The sequence below is a fragment of the Lissotriton vulgaris genome, chromosome 2_1 (genome assembly GCF_964263255.1).
Source record: "Lissotriton vulgaris chromosome 2_1, aLisVul1.2, whole genome shotgun sequence".
NCBI lineage: Eukaryota > Metazoa > Chordata > Amphibia > Caudata > Salamandridae > Lissotriton > Lissotriton vulgaris.
This window is the reverse complement of record NC_141687.1, coordinates 1,747,725,268-1,747,746,702: the sequence shown is the minus strand read 5'-3', so window position 1 is coordinate 1,747,746,702 and position 21,435 is coordinate 1,747,725,268. Positions and strand designations below refer to the sequence as shown.

At 44.3% G+C, this 21,435-nt stretch overlaps 1 protein-coding gene across 4 annotated transcripts in view; it reads right to left on the bottom strand.

Moving 5' to 3' along the window:
• PIDD1 (p53-induced death domain protein 1) overlaps window positions 1–21,435 on the bottom strand; it is a 202,771-nt gene that overhangs the window by 179,013 nt on the left and 2,323 nt on the right. For 2 of the 4 annotated variants that reach the window (XR_015308514.1, XM_086957757.1), the window contains exon 2: window positions 11,599–11,693. The gene's annotated coding sequence lies outside the window, so the exon portion shown is untranslated. The remainder of the gene's footprint in view (window positions 1–11,598; window positions 11,694–21,435) is intronic. The other 2 variants (XR_015308515.1, XM_086957759.1) reach the window with 1 other exon arrangement.

Here is a 21,435-nt window from a genome sequence, read left to right as displayed (position 1 = left end):
TTGTTAGGAAAATTATATACTTAGTGAGGTTTACTTTTGTACGGCACAGGCCAAGGGTTTTTTTTTGTGTAAGGTGCACGTGCTTCAAATAAAGAGGCCTTTGTCACACCTTAATTTGAGTCTGTGGTCGGTGCTGTCCCCCGCCCCCCCCCCCTCCCCATTGGGCCCCAATAGTGCTTTGGGGGGGAGGGGGGCGGCCGACCAGCGGGAGGCCTGCTACCCCCGGGGGGTATTGGGGCCCGGGGAAGGGGGGAGAATGACCAGCACTGTATGTGGGCTGGTTTTTGGGATGGTGGTAGTTTTGGGCTGGGGTTGGGCTGTTTTGGGCTGGTGGTTGGGCTGGCCGAGTTAAAGCCGGCCATTTTAGGTCACACGCCACCATTTCGGTGGCAGTGACACAGCAGCCGGGCGTCGTGGTGCTGAAATTGATTTTCCCTCCCTCCCCTTTTGTTGTGGGGTGGCTTGGTAGCTTTTGGGGGGGGGAGGGGTGTTGTTAGCGTTCTGGTAGGTAAGAGGGTTTTTTGGTGTGAGGGTTTTTTTTGGAAGGGCTTTCTTGGGAGCCGGTGCATCAGGGGTGTTTTTTTTTATGTGGGGGGTTTTTGTGTCGCTGGAACAGGTGCTGGTGTGCTGGTAAGCCGTTTGGGGCGGTTCTTCCTAAGTTATGGGGGAATTGTAGGAGATCTGGTTTGATTATCGGGGGGTTAAGTACAACAAGTTATTTAGCTAGGTAGAGAGGCAAGTTGAAGTTTGCAAAGTGTTTTCATGTTTGTTATTTGGGGGGAACCATTTTAGGGGAGGGGGTGGGGGGTTGTTAGGAAAATTATATACTTAGTGAGGTTTAGTTTTGTACGGCACAGGCCAAGGGATTTTGTTTGTGTAAGGTGCACCTGCTTCCAATAAAGCGGACTTTGTCACACCTTAATTTGAGTCTGTGGTCGGTGCTGTCACCCCCCCCCCCTCTACCTGTTGGGCCCCCACCCTAAACTGTAGCGGCTACCATCTCATATGACAGTATGCACTGTTTGCGTACACTGCAGTCGTTTCCCTTTCTTAAAAAGTCTCATTCTGATCCACTATCATTCACATTCTCTTTTGACGATCAGAATGTACCTTTCCTTTATTCATATTGTTATTTTTCCGTTATTGGCATGATACTTCATCCAATAAAACCTACATTTGTTTTTACCAGTCTTGGCGATAATATTAGCTAAATAACCAATGTTAAAATAATTAGAACAGTACTTACTTTCATGTCACTTTATGGGTAACCCGTTCTTCCTGCCTTTTACACAATGTTAAGAAACAGACCAAGAGGTAAACCCAATAGTCATAAGAACCAGGATAATTATGAATATCAAAATGAAATGTGTTCTCTAGGATTCATTTAGATACAATAATTTGTTGGGGAGCCTCTGTAAGTGTTAAACATACCCCTTAAAGGTATCCTTAGCATTTACTGAGGCTTCCCACAGTATCATCGTATTTAAATGAACCCAAAGGAACACATTTTATTTTGATTTACTGTATTCTTGCCACCTTTCCCTTCTAAGGCACATTCATCGTCCTTGCTTTGCTCACATAAGCAAAGTTTGCACATATTTCACTGACTATAGCTTAGAGAATCTATGTTTGATATACAAGTGGTAAGTTATTTATCTTATGAATTTTCTATGAGACTTAGACAAAATCACTTTACAATGACTCATCAAGATAGTACAATACATTTGAGTAAGTCGCGCAGGACATAAGGGAAAAGAGTAGGAAAATGAACAATAAAGAGTACATAGGTGATAGTACAAAGGAGCACACATTATCAAGCTTGCACAAAAACATGAATGTCGTAATAAAACAGTGCATAAAAACATAAAAGTTCACTTTGCCATCCATCTGCATGATTCTCTTTAGATAAACTTGAATGTCCTGCTAACAACTACTTAAAATAATTCCTGGATTAAGCTAATGTACACAAATAGGTCAAATTTGTATATACAGGAGTCCTTAATACCTTTTATAAAATTAATAGCTCAGTTGTTACATTTTATCTTGGTGAAAATGCAGATCCATCCTTTCTGAGTACTCTTTGTAAATACCTTGTTCCTAACCTTCATTGTATGTCCTTGCTCTCTACTGTTTCTCAAATGTTTACAAAAACGCTTGCGGTAAAATATACAACAGAAGGTTATGCCTGCTATACATGCACATCACCAAACAGCAATAGATATGATTTGTCGTCTCTTTCCCCATTAATGTTACTTTAATCACCCCAGTCTTCTGTTCCCTTGAGTACCTCTCCTCTAATATTTTACAATTAGTTAATTTCTGAATTTGAAGTCAATGCCTAGGAAAACAACAGATTGCAACTGGAAATAAATGCAACTTATGTTTCTTAATGTAGGCACCTTGAGATCTGTTACAATCATACTATTTATATGCTCTCATCAGACACACCACCCCATTCCATTGATACTGCCATTAATTTACACATACCTATGTCATACAAAACTTCACAAAACAAAATTATCCAAACACTTCTTGAAAAACTCTCAATACGGTGATCTTGCATGCTCAATCTCAAAAAGAATCAACAGAGCTTTCCTTTTTAAGTAAAAGCCAAGCTATATATACCTGGAGACTCATTACAAGTTGGACAATTTTTGGAGATGGAAATACCAGGGACAAACATACAACTTTCCACCCCAGTGAAAGGCTAAGCTCCAGGATCATATAAGGGACAACATGCTAACACAGACTTACCAGCTTCAATTCTAGTCAGACTGGTTTCAGTACACATTTTCCTCTCGCTTTTAGAAAGAGCAAAATGTGACTAGAAACTCATCAGGTTTTACTGGCTGCATTCTCTTTAATCAACAAGGGAGAGCTATGTTGTGGTACTTCTTGACCTTACAGTGGCATTTGGCCATGCTTTAAATGGCTTAGATTTGACCTAACTGACAGGTGTAATCTAGTTAGGATCAGACGCCACACCTCTGCTCCATTCAACATACAGCTCTCCTCTGCCTTTTGGCTAGGTTTGTGCTATAGCAATACCATATACATACATACATACATACACATACATACCACCAGGGGTTGCAGAAGGTTCTATATTAGCTACCATGCTTTTCAACTTGTATGAGGAACTTCTCGCTGATGAATCAGGTGATTTCAGTGTGAATGTGCATCAATACGCTAATGGAGGTCAGCTTTTTCTAACAATAAGATCTGAACAAGATATGAAAACTAAAAGTGTCCTCGGGAGTAAACAATCATGGCTCTCAAAAAATGTTTTCGATCCAAACCCAGACAAAACAGAATTTTTATAAATAGCTTCAGGTCTCGGAAAATTCTACTTGCCCACTCGCTATGGTGAATCAGATTTCCTCAGAGCAAGCAATTTTTAGGGTCTACTTGCCTGTTCTGGTGAGCTGACAAACAACAGCTGTTATTTTACTCACAAAGTGAATGAACAATAAAGATGCATTTAATCGTGTTTTTATCTTGTCACATTTGCTCTGCATTCAAAGACAGAAGTCAAAAGTCAGTTTGTCTTCCTACATTTGCTTTTCTTTTCCTGACATAGGATTTTTTTCAGTGAACTGTATGGACTGTGCAAACTGTGTGAAATGAAAGGCTGTAAAATGTTAGTCTTTCGTTTTTTTTTAAAACATATTTTTATTGAGTTTCATAGTATCAAATCTCACAGCACAATTATTCGATGAGTTTGTTACATATCTATGCATAACAAGGTGCTACATCATAAAAACCATGAGGTATACATACATGCATATGAACTGTTATCTTCACAATACTTATTATGCATATAACTATGTATTACTCATACTATGTATGCTCATTAGTACAGTGTAAGTCAACACATACAAGAACGTCCATAATAACATCCCAACGCTCCCCCCACCCCTGAGGACATGGTCTCTGTCTACCCGTTGCACACTGTACAAAAAATCCCAGTGGGCACCCACTTCATTAAAATGTCTGGTCCGCACACACTGCCTTGCATTAAGTCCCAGCCATACTCTATTGTGTACACTCTACGTGAGGCATTGCTGTACTAAACGGCCATTTTCTAGGCAACAAAGTCCAAATCGTGTGATCGCAACCCTTCTAGCATAACTTCCCGTTCAAGGGAGAAAGGGGTTTTACGCAGGCCCCTGATTTCTTCTATGCGTAGCGCCGCCCCTTCTACGCCACCTCAACGTAGCATTTCTGTGTGCCAGATACGCACTTCCGTTGGCTTACGGGATTTCCACCTCATAGTGATATTTCTAATAGCCAGTATACATGCAAGGCCTATAAATCGGTATTGTACTTTATGGGTAGTGGCATTAGCATGTAATCCCAAAATGCACTCCCCCAGTGTATCAGTAATGGCGAGTTGCATGGCCTACCTGTCATGTGTCGTATTGTATCCCAACCTCTTTGTAGCCTCGGGCATTCCCATACCATGTGTATAAAGCCTGCTCCTTCCAAAAGTCATCTCCGCATAAGTGCTGTGTTTGGGGAAACATCTGGTCTAATCTGTTCGGGGTTAAATATGCCGATGTAACACCATCAGTTGGATGAATTTGAATTTGGCATTACGTGGGATTTTTCTGTAATGTTCCAGCACTCTCCCCATTCCTTTTCTGACATTTCTTTCCCGAAATCTAAGTCCCACAGTGTCTTCAGCTGTTGCAGGGGGACCCTCGTGTGTGCACTATTACCAGTATACAACCATTTAATCAGATGGCGCCCACCACCCATGTAATAGACCATTTTAATCAATTCCTTCCTGGAAGGGGCTGTTCTCTGTGGGGCCCAATGAGTCTTAATAAATCTAATCAGTGATGTATGCAGTAAGTACAAATGCGCCGGAGCGCCAGTCTGATTTATAAATGTATCATGATCCAATTAATGTCTCTTCCCCAAACAGATCCACCACAGCGCTAATACCCGCATCTAACCAGGGCGTCAATCTGTGTTTCGCAAGCCTACCACTTGCTAGTGTGATGCCTATTAATGGTATATTTCCTGCGTACCGGTGCGCCATGTTAGTATATCGCAGCCCAGCTCTCCAGCACCGTAGTGCCGTCTGCAGTAACGGGTGGAGATCTGCTGGGGCCCTGTTACCAGGCAGTAACCAAGCGTGTAGAGACCTGCTATACAAGTCTGCAGCGGTATAGTCAATTTCTTGCAGGTTGCGGCCCGCCGTCCAATACGACAACCACTGCAGCTGACAGGCATAATAATATGCACGAAAATCAGGCACTTCTAGGCCACCCGCTCTAGTTCCGATTTGTAGTTTTTGGAGGCTAATACGTCGCCTGCCCTTACCCCAGATAAGATCTGTAACCAAAGTATCGAGTAGACTAAAAGTAAGTCACGGCACAACCAACGGCAAATTCGTGAAATAATAGAGCAATCGCGGTAATACAACCATTTTAGCAATAGCTGCTCTGCCCGTTACAGAGAGCGGGAAAGCACTCCAGAAAGCGACACTAGCTCTCAATGCTCTGATTGCTTTATTCAGATTGCCCTCCAGCATGTCTTCGTGTTTTCTGTATATTTGTATACCTAAATATTTAAACGTCGACTGTGCGACCTGGATATCAGCGCCTCCGAGGTTTATCACTGCAGCGCTCTCCCGTTCCACAAAGAAAAATGCATGCGTTTTGGTGGTGTTTATAGCCGGTCCCGATATACGTTCGAAACTGTAAAAAGCCTCAAACAGCTCAACCGTTGGTCTGTGGAGATCAGATATATATACACATGAGGATATCGTCGGCGTATGCCGAAAATAAGTGAGCCGAGTTACATATTCGTTTACCCCAGTCCTGGAATCCTGTCGCAACTTTAGGGCTAGTGGCTCTAATGCTAAAATAAACAGGAGGGGGGACAACGGGCAGCCCTGTCTCGTCCTTTTATGTATGATATATTCCTCTGATATGTGTCCACCCGTCCTAGTGCGTGCCGTGGTGGCGCTGTATAATATTCGTATCCACGTTATGTATTCTATCGGTATTCCAAATTTACCCAGTGCCTGAAACATATATTCCCAGTGTATGGAGTCGAAGGCTTGTCTAAGGTCCAGCGAAAGACAGCCGGCACGTGGGTAACGCTTCGGGGCCTCTGTTAGCAAATAATGTAACTTCCTTATGTTAAGGGAAGTGCTGCGAGCAGGCAAAAAAAACGGTTTGGTCTTCATGTATCAATTTGGACAGATGTGGTATTAGTCTGTTTGCTAATATTTTACTTAGAATTTTGTATTCTGTGGACAATAACGATAATGGTCGGTAATTCGCCACATCTGTGTGTTCTCTGCGTGGCTTTGGCAGTGTAATGACCAGGGCTTGGGCCGTCGCAATTGGAAAAAAGCCCTTTTCCCATACCTCTTTATAAAGATCCACTAATCTGGGCACCAGTACCTCTGCATATGTGTCATAAAACTCAATGGGAAGCCCATCCAGGCCAGGTGTTTTGTTGCGTGGCAGCCTATTCATCGCCACTCTGATCTCCTGTGGTGTAATGGGTCCTAGGAGTCCCTTTCGCAGCGCCTCTGGAATTGTCGGGCAGGTTAGGGTGGACAAAAAAATCCACTATTTGTTTCTCGTCAGAGTAATTAGGCACCCCATATAATGTGGCATAATAGTTGCGAAACGCCGCATTAATCCCTCCTTGCTCGGAAACTATGTCCCCAGTATCTGTGATAATCCGAGGTATAGCCACTGGTTGGGGGCTGTCGCGTATAATGCGAGCTAATAACGCACCTGCCTTCTCAGCCTCATTGTGGTTATGTTTCGTGTTTGCCGCATAGTCGATGACACTCAGAGATTCTAACAGTTCCGCTTGACGGATTCGCGCCTCTTGTAGGGCGGCTTTTTTCTCCGCAACCATAATTGCCTCTATTTCTAGCTTGCTCAATGTCTCCTCCACCTCTATCAGTGATTTATGCAGTTCTTGCCTTGCTCCCACCGTCGTACCAATAGCCTTCCCCTAGTACCACCACCTTAAATGCGTCCCATTCAATCAGTCTATTCGTAGCCGTGTCACTAATGTCGATGAAGTAGTGTTCGATAGTGGTAGAAAGGGTATTCCGGAATACTTGATCCTCCAGAAGTTGTGGCCAGAGGCGCTACGTTGGGACAGGTGTGGGTATCCTACCCCATGTGATGATGGATTCCAGGGGCTTATGATCTGAGATGGTCTTGGGAAGATAAGTGGAATTAGTCACCTGCATCGCTATCCCGCTGGAGCAGAGCAGCCTATCTATTCTCGTGTGGAGATCGTGCACCACGGAATAATATGAGTATTCCCAATGGAGCGGATGACGCATACGGAAGACATCATGTAAGCCCCACCCCTCTGTCCATCTTAGTAGTGCCTCAGCTTGTTTATGTACCCCAGTGCCCTGTACTGGTGGGTGCAACCTATCTAGTGATACATCTAGTACTACATTGCAATCACCTCCCAATATCCGTGGGTATGCCTCCCAGCCCGCTAGTGCCCCACTCAACGTGTTCCAATATTGGTCTTGATCGTAATTGGGTGCATAAAAATGCCCCAAGATTACCAATTGCCCATCCAACGTCCACTTGACCAGCACATATCTACCCAATGTGTCCACTCTCTGTTCCTGCGCAACAAAAGGCACCCCATGCCTTATCCAGATCGTGGCACCTCTGGCATAATTAGAGAAGAGGGTGGAAAACACTTGCCCCCTCCATTTCTTTCAGAGTTTCACTACCTCATTTTCTATCATGTGTGACTCATGCAAGTAGACTATATGCGCCCTCCGACGCTGCAATTGGGTGTGTATACTGTGCTGTTTATGTATTGTACCCATACCTCTTATATTCCAAGTTATAATTGTATATGTCCCTAGAGTATACATCGTGACATTAAACATATTGCATAAAAATACAATTTAGCAGATCGGCAGACCATCCTAACTACAATGGTAGACATTTCAAGCACGTGCCCCCCCTCCATTCCCCAAATACTCGGTCCAATCTGAGAACTGCATCAGACCAAAACCCACAACAACTTCATCTTCAATTAACACAATAATTGAATAAACAAAAGGAAAACAAAAAGGTAACAGACATAGCGCCTTCACTATATGGGGGGGTTGCGCCTGCACTCCGCACATGGCACCTTGTATCAGATATCAGCTAGGTTGAGCTTCTACGGGTGCAAGAGCACTAACAAATGGTGCCTAAAATAAAGTAGTCATATTATCTAGGGAAGGAGCCTAAGCTAGCGCAGCTACGGTGGGAGAATACAACAGAAAGGTTACAATACTTGTGTGCGACCATCACCCAAACATGTCTGTGATCAGCTGTGGAGTCGCCGAAGGAAACAAAGCCACACTGCCCTCATATTCCGATCCGTATGAGTCCTCTTCCTCCGTGGAGTATTTAGTGATCCTCTTTGGCGCATTCGTGAAGGTCGCAGTGGCCAACACCGCCTGTTGTTTGGTCTTTTGTGTCTGTTGCGATGTAACTTGTGTACGTCCATATCTCCTCCGCAGTTGATGGCCCCCACGCCCAGTCGAGGTACGTTCGAAGGACTTCAGGCTCTCCTCCATGAGCGCAGCATTTTCTTCAGCGTTGGTAAGTTCCATTACCTCCAGCCAGTCCTCAACATCAAAGAAATATGATTTGTGTTCATGTATTACCTTGAGCCTTGCAGGGAACAATAAGGCATACTGTAGCTTCAGATCCCTAAGTCGCCGTTGCACCGCCATAAAGGAGGATCTTTATTTCTGTACAAGCATCGTGTAATCCGGGAATAAAGAAATCCTCGCATTCTCGAAGTTGATCGGTGCCACCATCCTGGCTTTTTGCAGTAGGACATCATGATCGCGGTAGTTCAATAACTTTACGATGAGGGATCTTGGAGGAGCGACCGGTTTTGGCATCCCAGTAGGTATTCTATGCGCCCACTCTATGCAATATTGTGAGGAGAGCCCCTCTGCCGTGACATGGTCTCTAAACCACTGCTCCATATACCCTACTGCATCAGGTTCCTCACTTCTCTCCGGCAGGCCAATCAGCCGAATGTTATTCCTTTGTGCCCTCCCTTCCGCATCTTCCACCCTTTCCAGTAAAGTGGCCACTTGTGTTTGCAGCTGTTTCACATCTGTCTCCGTTTGCCTTTGTTCAGGAGTCAGCTCCGCCAGTGACATTCCGTGCTCTTTCACTGTTTCCGCCGTTTTGACATGGTCTGCTCTGAGTAAGTTTAGTCTTGTGGAGAGGGACCCTATTTGAAGCTCGAGTGCCTTCCGTGTGTCGCGTATCTCTCTCAGAATAAGGTCCAGCTTATCCTCCGTGCTAGATTCCTTAGTCGGGGGACATATCCTGAGCTCATCACCACGTCCGTACCACCAAGACCTAGTTGGGACTGGTCCGCATCACACTGTTCCTGCTGCTTCGGTTTGGCACGTCCTACCTTGCCCATTGCTCTTGATGTAAGTATGCACTAGAGTAAAGATACGAAACAAGAAAGTTCCACAAAAAAGTGTGGCACGTCACACACACGTAAAATCCTTCTCAGCCGTTCGTCTTTGTGGAGGTATCAAATCTGCCAGGCTGTACCTGACCCCTGCATGCAGTGACTGCGCTCACAAGAGGCCCTTCGCTTTCTATAGTCCCCCTCTGGCACAACAGCAATCTCTAGTAGGGCAAATGTCCACTCCAGCGTCTTGCAGCACACTGGACAATGTTACTTCAGGGACCTCTCCCCCGTCCCGTCCGGTGGCAAGGGTAAGGATAATGGAGTCGTTAGGTCAACTGCCAGAAGATCACACCCGCATGAACGCTACGCACATTATGGGCTCATCCAGGCTCAACGATGCGGTACAGCAACACGAGGTATGTCCATAGCGGTTTTTCTAAAGGACATGCAAGTATTAATGCAGGGATATGAACAAAGTAGAGCCTCCTTCGTGGGCCTAGCGAAGCCCACTATACTCCGTTCCCCACTCTCCAGAACACAAGTAGCGTGTGACGACCCTCTGCCACTCTGGTCAATCACTTCAGGGAGGAAACGAAGTAGCAATCTTTTTCCTACAGCTCCGGTCCCAGGTCAACATGCAGCTTAGTTGCAAATGGCCGCCAACGTCACAGGGCATGCCCGCCTATCCACGGCTTTACTGTTCGCCCAGTTCCCACACCGCACACACAGGGAGTGGAGCCCCGGTCTTCTGCTTGTACTGTCCGCCTCTCTCACCAGGCTGCGATGCGTTAGACACCGCGTCTCGGCATATGTACCACCGGGATCATCACTCGGAAAGTAGGCCCCGACTCATCCCTGGGCTCGCATAGATTCGCGACCCGGTGTCTCGTCACAGGCGCCACCTCACTCGTATCTTGTGTCCGTATGTGCAGGTTCGACCTAGGAGCGGTTGGCAAAGTCAGCGATATGTCCCGACATCTTCGCCATCCAATACCTCGGCGCCAACCCCAGGATATCAGTACCTAGGACCTGCGGCGTTGGATCATCAGTCCGGGCAGCCGCACCACTTCGTCGCGCACCGCGCAGCTTCAGCGATGTTGGCACACCTCACCCCTTCTTGACCGCGTGGCTAGCACGGAGTGTCCGGGTGCGACCCCACTGCTACACACCGCAGCTGCAGGCCTCCGCTTATACTGTTGGCATATATAAATCAGGATTTAGGAGGCTCGAGTCCGGAGCACTCCTAGCAAGCGACCGCCATGCTCGGCTGCTGAAATGTCAGTCTTTTGTAACACAACATTGAAATAGCTAATAAGTGAACAATACAAATATTTCAAAATATATTTCAGTAGTTATGAAGACACATTTTTGTGAAAAAAAATGTTTATTGGATGAAAACAAATCAGAACAATTTACTTGGAGATTTGCAAATTATACCTAGTTTTGCTGAAATCCAATTTCCAAACATCGTTTCTACATTATATAGTTTTATCAGTAAAACTGCATGTTAGTGTGAACGTCTGTGGCCATTTCAATGGACAATGTGCTGTCTGTAAATGACAGTGCACTATCACATAATGCTTTAGTAATATATTTATTAAAAGTGAGTTTTTGAATATGAACTGAGAAATATTTCTGCCCCCGCCCTGATGACAATGCTATTAGTAAACTAAGAAGCAAGTCAGGGGTGATGTATACCCTATACATGGACTTGATCCTTATTATACATGAAGCAAACGTTTAGTCTATTAAATCAAAAGAAATTGTTTTTTTTGTACAGCAGAAATTCTGAACTCTCATATATGAAGGTGTTTTTATATCAGATCATAAAGAGAAAAAGCGGCTCCAGATAATAAAATATTTGCCTAGGATCACACAATTTGAGACCAGCTTATGGGTCAAGTTCATAATAGTTAGGTCGAGTAGATTATTCAAGTTACTAGACCAGCAGGTCTAGTAACATTTTTATGATTTTGCGAGGCATCATCTTGATGCATATTCTGATTATTAACTAGCTCACACCCTCTTGGATGCAAGCATTTAATTGTATGTTAAGTCACTGGGATTTGTCCAGGATTAGAAACTCTCACTACAGGGTCACATATGCTAAATAGTACAAGAGACTGATCAATGGCAATTACTCACTTTCAGCAACATATAAGTACCTGGTCACCAATGGGGATCTTCAGACATCAGTATATTTCCTCTTGTAAATTTCTTCTTCTCACCACCCATGCTTCCTACATCAAATACAAACACAGTAAAAAACAATAAAGTACTCTCCCATGGAAGATAATCTTCCACTGCAAGTACTGATTCAAAGATGAAAAATGCTAATAGCGATTCCATCCTTATCTGATGTACAAACCTGCTTTATACGTCAAATTTCCTAGGTTTACATAATTGTACTATGTGCTGACTCTTGTAGAAATGAGTGTATCGAATAACAGAATTTTAAGTAATGTTTGAAGAACGGCTGGGCGTATCAATTGCTGAGCCTCTCCAGAACTCCGAATGGTGATATCAAACATTTTCTTTCAGTGTGATCTCGCTTTTAAGCTGTGTATTGAGAGATCTCCTTACCTCCTTCAGGCACTAAAAAGCTGCTCAACAAGCAGGCTTTAGAATAGTGTGTTTAGCTTGCAATGTATTTTTTTAAATTAGAGAATGTTCCTCAAAGCGAAAAACATGCACTGGCAAAACCTGCAGGGCTACCCTTGGTGCTATAGCTACATTTCTATTGCAAACATATACCACAAAATGAAAAAAAGAAAACACCTAAAAATGGCCACCATGACCTTATACTAAAATGTTTCAATTAAAAAAACATGTGCTATTTTAGCAAATAGGTTTTATTTTATTAGCAAGTCAGTCAATTGTGCCATGCAGTTTAATATTATTACCATTTTTGCTTGTGAAGGAGACAAGAAGAAATCACTACCAAACCAAGCACTCAAATTATAGACAGCTACAATGTTACAATATCAGCTTAACACTCTATAACAGCAACTCTGAAAAGGAGACAGGAAGTAGATCACTATCTAACTGGGCACCTCAAGAGCACGCAAAAGACATAGTTGCCAACTGTCCCATTTTTGCAGGGACAGTCCTGGGTAATATTGTTTCAGAAACTGTTCCTCTTTATTACACACAGGTACAGTACGCAAACAAGAATTCTCCATCTGCAGCAGCCCTGTGCTGCAAAGTGTCCCAGGGATTTTTCTTCAAATGTTGGCAACTATGAAAAGAAGTTACCATAAATTTAACAGACCAATTGATGAAGCTAACAAAGGCCAGGGGAGAGCTAAACAGATGATTCTCAGAATGTCTACTCTCTAGCCTGCAAGGCAGACGTTCTTCAGAGAACAAAAGGCACTATTAACAGCTAGTAAACAAAAGCAGCCAGGGCCAAGAAACTTGGGCCCACTACACTGATTCTAATGCGCCCTATGGCCTACTCTGATAAGAATGCATTCAAAACTCTGGCCGTATCCTCTCTTTATCATGCTCTGCATCTTACCTCTACACGTTCTGTCAGTGTATGGCAAATTGCTAATGTTGTGAAGACCTTCAGAAGCAGATCGCATATATTCTGACCAAATCTCAAAGCTAATATATACAGTATATAGAGCAAATGTATCTAATAAAAATGTAATTCATTGCTGTCCAGTCTCATGATTTCTGGGTATTCAGTTTTCACCCTAGTTATTTATTTTATAAAGTGCGCTTGACCTTTTCTTAGGTCGAGCCTAGAGTCAGCGTGCATGCGCCGCCCTGCGAGGCAAGCAGTATTAGAGTATGGACTTGAAGATCTGCCCACTCTCCGCCCATATTTTTCATTGGATTGTGTCTTTCTCCTAAGTAAATGCAGGCTTCTGATTCAGTAATTGGCTTGTTAGTCTCTCCTTAGTACCGTCTTGTCTTCATTTGTAACCTCCTATAGCTACTGGCCCTTTTACTTTTGTTACACGGTATGTCTTATTTAGTCTGTAAGCACTACTTTCTTTAATGAGTTTTTCCTACTGCTGGCATGACATGCTTTCAATATTCAGAGCACCATGCGCGCTTTCACTTTCCAAGCAGCCCGTCACTTGTTTTAAATAATTGTGGGCATATTCTATCAGCGCGGTGCCCGTTTCATGAGCCCGCACTGGTTTTGTTTTGCTTTTATTGTTGTCTTTTCACCTCTCTTCCACCCCACTCTCTGCTCTCCCTACCCCTTCGAATCAGTTAGCAGGCTCCAGCCTTCCTCTCAGCAGAGCTAGACGTACGGAGAGCGAGGGTTGTGCGGCAGCCTGCCTCGGAGCAGGAGACACTGCTATTTGAACCTGCCCTTCTCCCCGAAGCTTCCCCGGCTGTCTCTGGTCTCCAGGGAGAACTGTTGCCTGAAAACTGCGGGTCAAAACAATGAACTCTGTCTGCAGAAGGGTCTTTTAAACACAGTAGTAATTTCTAAACACTGCGCCAACCAAGGTCATTGACAGGTACAGCTGCACCGGTCGCACCATTCTAAGGCCAGCCCTCCTCATACAGTCCATTCACTACAGTTTAAGAAGGTGTGAGTTTAAAGATACGAAAGTGAAGCAAAGAGGAGAAAACAACATGTGAATGCCATGAAGCAGCCTTAGTTACGCGTTGGAGGAGGAAGAAAGAAGAGAACAGCAGGAGGAAATCAAGGCGAGGTAGACCGGAAGTGAAGGGTGAAGAAGGGAGCGAGGCAGAAAGGACTGCTAAAGACAAGACCAGGAAGAGAACACTCTCAGCTTGATCGGGGAAGACAGGTTGCACTGCAACACAAAAGGAGACAAGTTTCAGGACGTGGAACACTATTTGCAACAAAACACCGAAGTGCATAACTTTCTAATGAGATCAGAGCTTTTAAGAATCGAAATTAGGAAGTTGCTGGAATGGAGATGTGTGGGATTGACTGTTCATGAATCACCACAGCCATGGAAATGATCATAATACTGTCACCGCCTTACAATTTACACTGTCTCCAACCCAAAATATATTTTTTACAAAACGGCACGTATGTAGTATCGTTTGCTAAAGACTTGCGGTGCTAAAAACGAACAGCCACACCCCTTCTCCCAGGATGATTTCACTGTAGTCGCGTCTTACTTCCTATGTTGAGTTCTGTCCTGATTCACGTATTACAATACAATGCACTGCTAGCAAGACTGCGGTGGTGAAAGGTGCCCCTGCTGAACTCAGACTTTTAGGGTGAGGCAGAGAATGGTCCATGCATGCCACCCAACTGTAATTAATTTGTTGGAAAGAATGCGGTGGCTCAAGGGAGACAGACGGTGAGTTTAGCCATGCTAGTCTACTGGGTGCTTGAGCTCTACGCTGTGGCTCGTTTTTAATGTTGCCCTTTTACTCTTTTCCTGTGCTCTATAGTTAATGTCAAACAGTGTTTTCAAATGGTGGCGTGCCTATTATGCTGCTCGTTTTTCCCCAGCCTTCTGTTCCGTTGCCTCTAGTGTTTCTATACCTAATGCAGCAACAAAAAGCAACTTCAGCTGCTGCTTCTGGAAAAGTGCACTGGCAGGCAAAAGGAGGTCAGCGTCTGCCGCTCTTCATGTTAAATTGCATATGTATTTAGCCTGGATTGCACAAGAAACAGTGCATATCTTAAGCTGCTGACAGAATATGAAAAAAGAACAATTGATGGACATAATGCAGAACAATGTCATACATTCACCCCAGTACAGAGATCTGGGCCTAAAACCATCGTTGTTTTGCTCATCATGCCATTCCAGTTTGGTCCCAGCCATATTCAAATCAGTATTGACCCTGCGCCCAATGGGAACAGTCCAGCCCGAACTGCCTAGTGTAGAATCAGAATGCACTCTGCACGGCTCGAGCTGCTCTGTCGTGTGTGTGAAGAATCACTTTACATAAGGCAGCCAAGCATTAGATTTAGGATTGCAAGTTGTGTTTTGATTTAGATGCAGTGTGCTGTGGGACTGTGTAATGGTCTTAGTGTTGGTGGGTTTTATTACCAGACATCTTATCCAAAACTGTAAAAGTTTATGAATGCATAGAAGCCCGTCCCGACGTTGTCCAGGCATGCTGTAGGCGACGCCACTGTACCTTAACACGCTCCAGCCACGAACGTGTTTTTCCGCTGTACGATCCATCCCCGAACGTGTTTGGCCGCTCCAGCGTGTTTGGCTGCTCCAGCCTACGCCCCTGCAATATGCTCACGTGTGTGTTCGCTCCATCCCCAAACGTGTTTGGCCGCTCCAGCCTACGCCACTTAGACGCACAACATCGCGTCAACGTCCAACGCCCACAACAATGCTAAAGGACACGCCCACTCGTATTGGAACGCTAGTCCCACACAGAACGCTTCTCTTTTGCCGAATCCCACAACGCACACACCCACAACGGACTACTTTTCACAAAACGTTCTCTTCCCCTTCTAATGTATATGTTGGGCTGCTGTATAGCCTATGACCATCTGCTGATACTGTAGTTTGCAATGCTGTATTGGGTGTTCCGATTGGTGCTGTAGTTCTTGAGTTCCAAAATCTATATGTCCACTCTTCTTTCTTCAGCAGTTAACAAAGCATCAGCCTAGATCCTCTTGTCTTTGTTGGCTGCTCACCAAAATACTCCTTTCTAGGTCTCGCCTGGCGTTGCACTGCAAAGCGCTGCTCCCTGGGTGAGAGATTTTGTAAAAGATCAGATTTTAGAAAGAGGCTTGAAGCCCTACCCCTCATTTCCATTGGCTAGCGTCACCGTTTATGCTAAACGGTGAACTGCCATTGGAAATGGGGTTTTGGTGCCTCTGCCATTTCTCCTTTTCATCCGGCCGATCCAGATAGGGTCTTCTGCTTTGCGGCTGTCGCAAAGCACTTTTTTATCTTTATGGGGCCATGTGTTTCTAATTAGAAACACATGGCCACATAAAGACAAGAGATCGATGCTTGTTGAACTGCTGTGGACTGGCGTATGTCTTATCGCATCCGCACCGGAGTACTTCACACGTCTTTAAAAGGCCTTTAATTAAGCAGTGTATTTTAAAGTGCATTTTAAGTGCAGTACACACATTAAAAGAGTCGCTTGGCCCTAGAAAAGTGGAGGGTGCCGAGAAACAAATAACACCAATAGAACTCTTTTACCATTCCATATGCAGCTATTATGTGAAGATTTGCCGAAGCTGGCACAGTATTCAGCACTTTTTTTATTCTTATTTTTAAAGTCGAAGTCAGGAGATTGAGTATAACCTCGGCTACAGCACGGAGAGACGGTTAATACCACCGGGGCTCCGCGAAGGCGACCAAGTAGGTTACAATACCGCAAGGAAAAAGCCACGTGAGCATTCCGCTCTTGGAACCCAGACGCCCATTGAGCTGACAATTACAGAGCTCTGAGTTTTTCTTCCAGACACGGGAGAAGACTATTCTACAATTTTGTTTCGGGCCACAAGTTTGTGGTTCCAGTTGTTTCATAGACCGAGGGCAGGGCACGCCTTAGCGTGTGTGCACCACCCAGGTCTTTTATATTGGTCCAGACGAAAACCGACAATTGCAAGATGGTTGAAACATGTAGACCTGTATTTTAATCACATAACACACGTTGCGATTTTAAGACACCACACTTCTTGAACACCGAAGCCTACCTAATTAGACACAGGTGTCACAGTTCTTTTAATAGGGTGTCCAATCACTCAGGAATAAAGTCCACGAGTGAGTAGCGTTGGCCCCTTTTTAAATCACTCACTGTATTTCTAGCACTGCACATATAAAAAAGAGAAAATACCCGCTCCACTGTAATAAGGTGTCGAACGACACCCTGTTGGCACTCGGCCTTCGGGGTGGGACCCCGATGATGAAGCATGTCACCAACTAGGTTGGTGAGTGAGGGGTCTTCTTCTAAATAGAAGGATTTTCTGCATCCTCTAACAGGTTGGGCACATCGTGCACCATTGAACTTCTTTTTGTTGTAGAGGATTTCTCTGCAAAGACCTCTAGGGGGCACTCCTCCATTTTGTTGTCTACAGCAGTGTTTCCCAAACTGTGGTCCGCGGACCCCCAGGGGTCCCTGTCACATTCCCAGGGGGTCCGCAGGCAGCAGATTTAAAAGCACTGCAAAGCATCTTGTTTAATTAGCAGTGTTCAAAGAACAATAAACGTGTCAAGATAACAACAGTGATTAATGTCCCTGCTGGAGAGACTTGAGAGTTTTGTCTGGTGGCAGCTTTGACTGAAGAAATGTAGCACAGAGGGTTAATATGCCTACTGCAAAGAACGTGTACCATGCATTTTCAAAAATAGTATTTTATATACATAGGTCAGTGGGTTACTGCTTTTGTCAGAGAGATTCTTTTGTTACAGTGCAGTTCATAAGTGGCAATCGTAATCTAGCACAGTGATCAATAAACTGTCATCAATCAGCTGCTTGCAAACTGCAAGGTACAAGTTAGTGATTTATGTTTTTCTCAGTCTTTCATTATCCTGATGCTTCTAGAAAGGTTTATTTGGGTTGAAAAACATTTTTCTTGTTAAAGCCAATGCTAGCCACTGGTTATGTTCTGAATCCTGAGTTTGTGCTTCTCCAGACCAGCACTCTTTAAAAATGCCTACTAGTATGAATGACATGTGAATTCTACACCTTGTAGTCCCCTTTGCCTTATGTAACATTTTCTATACACTGTTTGACACATATGGCTCACTGTCTCTATATGTGTGTGATGTAAAGTGCTCTGACATCCTACAATGGTATGAGAGATGCTATAAGAAATTAAATACATGTGACAGAGGGGGTATGGAGCGATGAGAGGCACTGTTGGAGGGTGATAGTGGGGGAATCATTGAAGAACCCCCAGAAAGATTGTCGTATTCTTGTGCATAGTCAGTTCTTCGTTTACTATTATTTAAAAGCTAATACAAGTCAATATATAATGATAAATGTGTTGTAGAATGCACCCTTGTTTTCTAAATTTCTGAAGGGGCGAGCCTCCCAAAGCCCCCTTTGTAGGCGTCAAGCTCAATCACTGCACTTGGTGTGCACCGTATGGGCACTGGTCTGAAATCATTTGCCAGGGCTGCTTTGGGTGTCCAGTCTGGCCCTGGCAGGAGCCTTGTACTGCAAAATAAAGCCAACCATTGAAAAGTCACGGAGATGCAGCACCAACCTTCCCATTAACTTTTTTCGTTTTCTTGCAAATTCTTTCAATATAAAATACAACAGTAGGGGCGGAGAGTGTTACTAGCCTCCTTGGCTTAACAGCAAACTTCGCCACTTCAGAAACGCAGGGCTGCACCATATTTACAAGAATATGGTGCAGCCCTGCGTTTCCCCTGCACTGGCACTATACTTAACATGGGAAGATTGTTTATGTACAGGAAGGTCCCCCTTCCTGCACGTAAACAATCTTGAAATGTAATTTTGTCACTTCTATGTGTGCTGCTTAATGCATCACACATGGAAGTTACAAAATGTAATTTTTTTAAAGGTTGTTGATGTGCAGGAAGGGTCACCTTCCTGAACATAAACAATCCAAGGCATTTTGCAAAAACAAAGAGAAATGAAGCATTTCTCCTTGTTTCACCAAGTTCAGACCAGGTTTTCCCTGGTCTTAATTTTGGCACTGCTTCCCATTTACGCTGCTCTTGTACATAGGGGACACCGTCAAAATCAATGGGTGTTGCAGGGGAAACGCCGACCGCAACACCCACTTCCCACATCTTTCACGCTAAGCATTGGATGAAAGGGGGTCTTATTTACAATGCACCGTTAAGACACGTTAAGTGGCTTAACGTTGCCTTGTAAATAAAGCAAAGCCCCTATCTCCACAGGAACATATCAAAAGGTGATGTTCCCATGGTGATAGGGGCTTGTAAATACGCCCCTAAATCATTAGTAATTTGAGTATTTGTTTCGTGTGCACACTTGTGTTCAATTCATCCGAATTACTGTTCTAATGTTTGAAATGTAAATCCTACAAATTACTTGGGGGTCCCCGGCTTCCAGTGGTGACTCAATGGGGGTCCTCAGGAGTCAAAAGTTTGGGAACCACTGGTCTACAGTATTCAGCACTTCATCAGTCTATGTGCAATGACATACTCTTACTATCACTTTCCTGTCGTCCCACAGCAGCAGTTGCGCAATTTACTAATAACTCACCTCTCGCTTACAGGGGTGAATGCACCTGCTCTTGGGCCAAGAACTACACTGGTTGCATGAACTACACTGGTTGCAAGAATTATCAACAGTTTCACTGCTTTCTCTAGAAGATCTTTCGATTCACAGAAGACGGAGGAAGCTGGCACCTGTCCTCACACAGCGCACTTCTGCTTGCCAAGTCAAGGAACGGTAATTTATAGCTGAAGAGCTTTTAAAAGGTGATATTACATGTGCCAGTAATCAATGCTACCTTTCAAAAGACACAGGCGACAATTAGCATGTATTAATGCCTCCCCCCCCCCCCCCCCCCCACACACACACACACACACAGTAGCAGCTTATCTGATTCGGGAGAGGGAGGCGATCACTGGCAATCAGAGAGCACCAGTTGGACTTTACCCACTTAACATTACCTAAGGTTTTTTTGTGTGCCAGGAGGAACGGGGTGGGGGTGTAGGGTGAACAGGACCCCAGCTGTCTGTAGCGCAGCAAGGGTGGTAGTGGCACCTGGTCCCTGGAGTCTGATGGGCCCTCTGCACACAATTACCCATTTAGGAATTACTATCGATTAGCTCATCAGTACTCGTTTTATCTTAACGTAGAGGTTTATTTGAAGCCCTTTGTATCAACTCTCTTTGCGTTTCCAAGCTTTTGTAAACTGTACCAAGCAAGAAAACAAAGATAATAGGGAATAGTGATTTGCTCAAGATCACACATTTATGGTGAAGTGGTGGGAGGGCAGGATTAGAACAAAGTATCCCGAGTCTCCAGTCACCATTCCGGCCATAAACCTCCAGGATTAAGGGTTGAACCATGCCGAGAGAGCGGGACTTGTGACCTGCTCGTCATACACAGATCACTACAGGAGGTGCATTATACCGCTGAGCTTAGTTGGCCTCTTCCTAGAGATTGTGGCCTTTGTTGAAATCCTGGTTGCAAAGAAAGGGTAACCCCAAAATCCCTGGGACTTGGGTAAAAGACAGTATATATCAATGTGATCCCAGTATTAGAACATCAAAACAGTGTCAAATGGAAAAGATATGATAATATTTAAATTAAGAAATCATAACAGGAATATATGCTACAGTGTTGTTTAATCACACTGAACGTAGCTTACAGTTTGTAAGAAAGACATTAAAGGACAGACATCTTTATAAAAACATCATCATTGAAGTGCCCAGGGGGGGGAAGAGGAAGGATGGTGATTCAAGTGAGGTAGTGAGGTTAATAAATTATAAGCGGTGATGAATATCACAATCAAACATTCGGGCATATATTATTCACATGCTAAAAAACAAAAAATTATTTTTTTGTCACAGTACATAACATCTGTACACAATTTTTCGGCCATGTAACACAAAAGTTCACAGTAAAGCAAGTACTGTTGAAGAGATTGGCATTATTGAAGTGTCATGTCGACGTTTTGACCCCTGTATGCGTGTAGGTTCTTCCAACCCTTGCTGGCGGGGTCCTCCTCAGGACAGAAGTGGGGCTAAGGGGACGGACACCATGAGTGGCTACGAAGGGACCTTACACAAGTGAATGGTGTAAGGTTGTATGGGCTCCGTGGCTCCAAGAGAAATGCGAAGGAGAGAGTGAGGAAGTACTCAGAAAATAAATCCTGCAGATTTTGTCCAGAAAATTCTCAGATCCAGAAAAACAGAAATGTTATAATGTTTTATGGTGACCATCCGATCCCAGACACCTCAATGAGAATTAATTAGCAACTCATTGAGATGTCCTCCGAGCGGCGCAGATGGGTGTCTGCCACCACCCCTCCCCCACCGCCTGCCCCCAGGCGCTCTCAGTACAGCCCCGACAGGTGGGCACTTGCCCTCTGACTGG